The sequence below is a fragment of the Prionailurus viverrinus genome, chromosome A2 (genome assembly GCF_022837055.1).
Source record: "Prionailurus viverrinus isolate Anna chromosome A2, UM_Priviv_1.0, whole genome shotgun sequence".
Classification (NCBI taxonomy): domain Eukaryota; kingdom Metazoa; phylum Chordata; class Mammalia; order Carnivora; family Felidae; genus Prionailurus; species Prionailurus viverrinus.
Genome location: NC_062562.1, coordinates 114800219 through 114807637, shown reverse-complemented (window position 1 = coordinate 114807637; position 7419 = coordinate 114800219). Strand labels below are relative to the sequence as shown.

Below are 7419 nucleotides of genomic sequence, written 5' to 3'. Positions count from 1 at the left end.
CCCAATCCTATCTCATCAATTCAGAGTGACTTCCTGGTTCTGATTTCTTCTTTGTTGAATTATGGCTGCCAAGCAGTGAGCTGGGATAATCATGGGGTCCACTTTTTATAATCCCTTCTCTCAGTGAACACTATCCTACACTGCCTGATGTCCATATTTAAAAACCATTTCATACACTTTATCTGATTTTTTAGTTGTTCAAGAGGGGAGAGTAAATCATGTCTTTGTTACTTCATCTTGCCTGAAAGTAGAAATGTAGTATAAGGAAATTACAAGGTAACTGTTATAAAAAATAGACAAGATGGTTGAAGGCAATAGTAGGTATGGAATTTTGGCTGGCTAGGAAAAGTAATGAAGAAAGAGGAAGATTGATCTAAAAAAATAATGTCTTCAATGAGATGGGAGAACAGATGTGGTAATAGAACAAGAGAATTAGAGGAGCACTAGATACAATTTCCGAAAATATAGGAATTGTACCTATTTTATGAACTGAAATATCTCCAACATCTGCAACAGTATCTGCACATTTGTTGACTATATGCAGTCAATAAATAATTGTGGAATAAACAAATGCAAGAAGAACAGGTAATGACCAGATTAAACATCAGGAATTTAAAAGTTCAGAGTGTAGTATTTCTAGGTGATGACAAGGACTGATATTTATCTATGATGATGACTAGAAGATGTGACATGGATATAAAGCTCACTGCATTGAGAAGGACAAAACACTCTGAGGCCACTGACCTCCCCAAGGGAAACTGAAGGTTTGGAGATGGTGACAGAAAATGATTCTGAACATAGTGACCAAGTACATTATGACTGTTGGTTATTGATCTAAAATCAGTAAGGAGATTTACATTGAAAGAGATTTACTTCCCTTAAGCCAGAGTTCCAGAAGGAACAGTGAAGAGGTTTAGAAGTATGGATTAGGGGTAAACAGACTCAACAATATAGGGATTTGGAGAAAACAGCTAATGGTAGGGGCCTCCACTAGCAGTGGTGACCAAGGATGTTAGGAATAAAAAATGTGATGAGATTAGTTTTGAGTATCTAAATTAAATTCATTTTATCATTATGAAGTCACTGTCCTTCTCTAATAATACTCTGTGTGTTGAAGTTGACTTTGATATTAATAAAAGCTCACCAGCTTTCTTATACTTTCTGTTTACATGGTATATTGTTTTCCATTCTTTTACATTTAATTTTTCTGCATCTCCATATTTAAGGTGATTCTCTTGTGAGTAACATGGAGTTGAATCTCATTTTTTTTTATAAGTCTAACAATCTCTGCCTTTTACTTGGAGTATTTAGCTCATATACATTTAATGTATGTTGATAAAGCTGAATTTAACTCTATCTTGATATATGTCCAGACAGATACAACCTGAAGTCTTAGTTTTACCAGTTCCTACCTGCCTACCCTTGGATAATTGACATAATCTTCTGAGCCCTAGTGGCCTTATCTATGCAGTACAGATAGAAATTGCTATATTAAAGACAATGAATGTAAAGTTCAAGTCACATAGTAGAAGTCTGATAAATTTTGACTATTACCATTGAAAGTATCATTTTAGTAACTCTCTATACTTAATTTTATGATAAAGATCTTTAGCAGTAGCCTGAAAAAAATAGATCAGCAGCATTCTATAGATCATTAAGATGTTTTATTTTGGTAAAGTGGGTATAACACAAAATTAATCATTTTTATTTATTTTTTAAAAATTTTTAATGTTTTTATTTTATTTTTGAGAGAGAGACAGAGTGCAAGTGGGGGAGGGGCAGTGAGACAGGGGGCCACAGAATCCAAAACAAGGGCTCTAACTCACAGACTGTGAGATCATGACCTGAGCTGAAGTCAGATGCTTCATGAACTGACCCATCCCAAAATTAACCATTTTTAAATGAAGAATTCAATGACATTTAGTGCATTCACGATATTATGTAGCTACCATCTCTAGCTCCAAAAAATTTCCATCATCCCAAAAGGAAACCCTGTACCCATTGAGCAATTGCTCCTCCTCTCCTTAGCCCCTGGGAACCACCAGTATGCATTCTATGTCTAGATTTACTTACTCAGTACATTACAAGTAAATGCAGTCATACAATATTGACCTTTTGTGCCTGGCTTCTTTCTCGTAGCGTAATGTTTTCAGGGTTCATCCATGTTATGGCATGTGTCAGTACTACATTCCTTTTTATGGCTGTGTAATATTCCATTGTGTGAATAGACCACAGTGTGTTTACCCATTCATCTGTTGATGGGCATTTGCATTGTTTATAATCTTATATAATATAAGAATTGGGGAAACCCTCAATAGGAAAAAGTAAGCAAAAAGACTTGGGAAACCGTAGAGTCAGATTCTTAGAACTTTAGGGAACATCTAACAACTAGTCTAACCATATCATTTTTTCAGATGAACAAGGCCCAAGCTCTCCCATATAGCTTGAAGCAGAGCTAAGATCAGAACTTGGAGTCTAGGCTCCAGGAAGTAAACAATTGAAAAAAATCATCTTAGGAGGGACACCTGGATGGCTCAGTCAGTTAAGTGTCTGACTTTGGCTCAGGTCATAATCTTGCTGTTCATGGATTCGAGCCCTGCATCAGGCTCTGTGCTTATAGCTTAGAGCCTGGTGCCTGCTTTGGATCCTGTCTGCCTCTCTCTCTGCCCCTCCCCCACTCGCATTCTGTGTCTCTCTCTCTCTCTTTCAAAAATGAATACACATTAAAATTAAAAAAAAATCATCTTAGGAAAAGCCTGCTGAATAAGTCTCATCATTCAAGGAGTGGAATAGATGAATGATGGTCATTCCAAATGTGGAAGTAACAGCAAATTGAGTTCTGTTTTGGACTATGTATATTAAGACGTCAAAAAATTTACAGTCCTGCACATAATTGTCTGAAACTGCTTCGTTTAGCCTCTTATGACTCAGAATCATGGTTCTTCCAGAAGCAGGTCCCAAGACAAAGAATTATATGCAAGGAGTTTATTTGAGAAAGTTTAGGGAACATTCATAAGGAAGCGTAGAGAAGTAATACTGAGATGGGAAGGCAGGCATTAAAGGCTACACCATTAAGTCTGCTGCCTTAGTGGGAACTGGAGCTTAATCTTATAGGAAATGGTGCAAAACACAGGAAGAATAAGCCCTCTCAGGGGTCAAAGAAGCAGGGTATTTACACACAGGTTAGTAAGCTTAGAAATGTGTGTAAACCCGATGAGCCCTGGCTCAGAAAGGGAATCTAGAAAGTAGTAGATTAAAAAGCAAGACCAAAAAATAAAAATAACTGCTACCTGTGTCAGAAAAAAACTGGTAATTTGCTGATGCACAAACACTACCAAGGCTGGAGCGAAATTCTTCCTTCCCTTTATGAGCTTACTTTACCACAAATAAGAAATATCTGTGGCCGCAAGGTACATGAGCTGTCAACACTAAAGTATGTGGTATTTAGAGGAGATTTGGAAAGTGACAGGAAAATTCACTGCAAGATAGCAAGAGAGAAGAGGGCAGAGCTCTTTGCCTCAGTACTTAACTGAGTATGACCTTGTCCATTGGTGCCAAAAAATGATGACAATACAAATAGGGCTGTGGGAGGAAGCAGGAGGTGGTGGGGAAAGCACTAGAATAGAAATCAGGAGAGTGTGTTCCCAGTCTTGATGCTGCAGGACAAGTCACTTCTCTGAGCCTCAGTTTCCACATCTCTGAAGTGATAGATAGGATAGTTTCAAAGGTGTCTTTTCCAAATGAAGCTCTGTGATTCTCAGTTGGTTTTAAAAGCTCAGATAAGTTGTTTCTGAAAAAAGAGAAAGATTTGGTTGATTAGTTTAGCAATCTATCTAAGCTCCACTTACTGGAGCAGGAAGGATTTAAAGAGGTAATACAAGTACAAGTGTTAACAGATGGAGCCAGACTACCTGGGTTCAGGTACCTGGTCTGCCATGTACCTATTGTATAATTCTTGGCAGATTGCTCAATTGCTCTGTGCCCAGCTTACCTATCTATAAGAACAGTACCTACCCTAAAAGATTGTTGTGGGAAATAAATTAATTAATCTATTGTGACAGAAAATAATTCATACATTAGATGCTCACCAGAATGGATTCAGTAGCTTTTCTGGGAACCAAAGCTAGATTACATTTCCCAGCATCCTTTGAGTCTTTTTAAGGCCACGTGACTGGGTCATGGTCAGTGGTATAGAGAGGAACACTAATTAATGTATGCTATTTTTAAACCTGGCTCATAAAGACCTCCCAAGTGATTCTCTATGGCTCTCTTTTCACCTGCAGAAGAACCAGCAGAGGATTCAAAAGTACTGGGAGATGATGGGACCACAAGATAGAAGGAACCTTGCCAAATACTCATCAAACTTCATGTGAGAAAGAAACTTCTATTGTGGTAAGCCACTGAGATTTGGGGTTATAGCAAATGACTGTAATAGGTTACATTAGCTAGTGTGTAATACCCTAACTAATATAGTATGTCAAGCAATTAGCCTAGTGTGTGGCAAAGTTGAGGTGCAAATGTTAAGTGGTATTTAGACCTACTGGAAAGGGAGCTGCTAGGCTTTGGAACCACCTATGAAAACAAATGGCTAGGGAATGTTTGAAACAGAGTAACCTGGTGTGGCTGGAGGACAGATACCCTAGAGGAGACTGGGTAAGATAAGGAGGCTGTGGTCACATTCTAGAGGACCCTGAATACCAGGCTAAGGACTTGAAGGATATCCAGTTAACAATGGTGAGCCACTAAGGGAAAGAGAGCTACAGTCTATGTTATATCTATTAAAGCACACAGCATTGTTGCCTAGAAAAAGAATTCAGAGCTGTGATGTAGGATTGTTTTTGTTTGGGTTCTCCCCAAAGTAGCCTCTGTGGGGGAATTTAAATGCAAGTAACTTTATTTGGGAGGCGATCCCAGGAAGCAGTGAGTGCCAGGGGAAGAGAGCAAAACCAATGAGGGAAAGTTCATGAACAGGTAATTGCTGTGGGCAACTGGGGCTTAGTCCCACTGGGCACCCTTGGAGGAACCATGCCTCAGAATTACCCCACTTGAAGAGGGAGGAAGGGAAAAAGGGATATACCTAGGGGAAAATAAGGTCTGTTCCCAGGACATGAACTCTCTCGTACTTTCAGCCACCCACATGCTTACTGAGCTGCCTGTCATAGCCTGAAAAATGCCCTCAGCTGAGAGAGACAAGAAGCTGTTGGCCTGTAGGAGACCCCTGAGCATGTGACTGAAAGCAAGAGGACCCAGGTGGGTCCTGACAGTATCTGCCACATTTTGACCACCCCTCTCTTTCTAGGGAAACAGCCTTCCTCCAATCTATTAGCAATTGATTGCGGGAGGAGTGTGGTGATATAATGCAAAGAATAAAGCCTTTAGGATCCCGTGAACCCATGCCTCTACCTAATCTAATCATGCCTCTACCTCTTATTAGCTGTGTGACCTTGGGCAAGTTACTCACCATGTCTGAGTTCCTGTTTCCTCATCTGTAAAAGAGTTAAAAATATCTAACAATAAAAACTCATTAGAAATATATATAAAGAATGGAGCCCTGCTAGCTCTCTTATCCTCTAAGTTCTGGAAGTTGCCTTCTGTGACATGAGGGAAGAACCTTCATGTAGAAAGAATGGATGGGGATATGAAGGGCAGGGAATGCTACGTAGTGGCATGGTAACCAGAACTATTAGTCTTACTTCTAGGCATCTTATTTTCCTGGACAGTCTACTCTTCTCTTGTATAAAATTCATTGATTTATTCATTCATGTGCTTGGTCTTGCCATTTTTAGGGAAGGCCACCAGACTGGACCAGGATGAGGGAGAAAGGGTAGGATTAAATTAGGCTTCACAGAAATCTGTGCATGGACATCACCTGCCAAGAGCTAAAGAGACTTGTGTAGAGGAAGAGGCCATGGGATTGAAACCACTGAAATGGCTGAGACATGCTCCCTATGATATGACTTCCTGTCCTGTGACACATGAATATTCAGTAAGACCCCAAACTCATGCTGTGCTTAGTGCAGTTGGGTTTCCTATAGAAGCAGGCACTGGGGCATCCATGTCAGTTTAAGGCTGAACCAAGATGGCCCATAAGGACTTAATTTGTGAAATAGAGGAGATTAGGAGGAAATAAAGTCTGGGTTTGCAAAAATTATGAGGAGGATGGAAATGGTACAATCTCTCTTCCATTATCACATGTGACTGCGATGTTGGAATTTGTTTATATGCAGTAGATAAGTGGGGGAATTAAAACCACCAAGATGTGTGTGTTAGTTGGAATCCCTGAGTAGATGCCAAGACAGGGTGACACATGCAAGAAATGTATTAGGAAAAACATCTGAGACAGAAATGGGGAGTCAGGGGAGCACCCCACTACAGGTCGAACCTCAAGTGCAGGAGAGAGGGGAGGAAGGGAGGATGTGTGGGTGGAGTGTCTTAGATTGCATTGTGGTGCCAAGGAAAGTGTGGCCATCAGGGAGTCCTCCAGCCTGAGGCACCCTATGGAGGACACCCATGTCTTCCTGCAAAGCACCTGCTCTGTTATCTCTGTCACGAGAAAGAAGGGATAAGAAAGTGAACATGCTTTTTGCCAGTGAACACAAAAAACATCATCTAGCTGAACATGGTGACCCTCGGAGGAGTATAGAAAACACACACACACACACACACACACACACACACACACACACGCATATCTTCATCTACTTTCTCCTACCCCACTTCACTTTCTCTGTGATGACATCACCCTGTTGGTCCAAGTTTGTGTCGTTTTCTTGATGAAAATATTTAATAAATGTGCCAGTGTCACTTTCCTGCTTTTAATAAGTCCTATAGTTACATAAGAAGTTATTACTAGGGAAGCTGGGTAAAGACATGCCTACTGTTTTCACAGCTTGTTAGTCTATAATTATTTTGAAATTAGAAGTGAAAAAAAAAGTGTATAATAATACAGAATCCCAAACATGAGCAATCCTACTAGTTTTAAGAGCCCCCACACTAAACAAAGAGGGAAAGCCTTAATTATGGAGGAGGATCTCGAGACAATAAATGATTTTTGAAAGAAATGATAACAAAATGGATGTGATACCACAGGAGCAATGGTCCTACAGGCATATGCATTTTACCATCAGAGACAAGACTGCAGACCCAGCAAAAAGGAGAGCCTAACACATCAGTTTTCTCTGCTTTAAGTGGAGTTGAAAAGCACTTGCCATGGACTGAAACTATCGACTATAATGCCAAGCACAGCAGGCTAGCATTTCCTGGAATCTGGTCTTATTTGGAGCCATACAAGCTGCTGCTTTATAGAAAGGAGGAAACCGAAAACAACAACAAAAGCAGGCTTCTCTCTTAATCCAGACTGGAAGAAAGAAAATCAGGATGATGAGTCCTGTACCTCTGATGTCACATTTGTCTGCAGAT

At 40.0% G+C, this 7419-nt stretch overlaps 1 protein-coding gene across 1 annotated transcript in view; it reads left to right on the top strand.

Annotated features, from left to right (window-relative positions):
* The first annotated feature begins 4371 nt into the window (after positions 1-4371).
* Positions 4372-7419, top strand: part of CDCA7L (cell division cycle associated 7 like) — a 72067-nt gene continuing 69019 nt past the window's right edge. The window contains exon 1 of the mRNA XM_047849111.1: positions 4372-4392. The gene's annotated coding sequence lies outside the window, so the exon portion shown is untranslated. The remainder of the gene's footprint in view (positions 4393-7419) is intronic.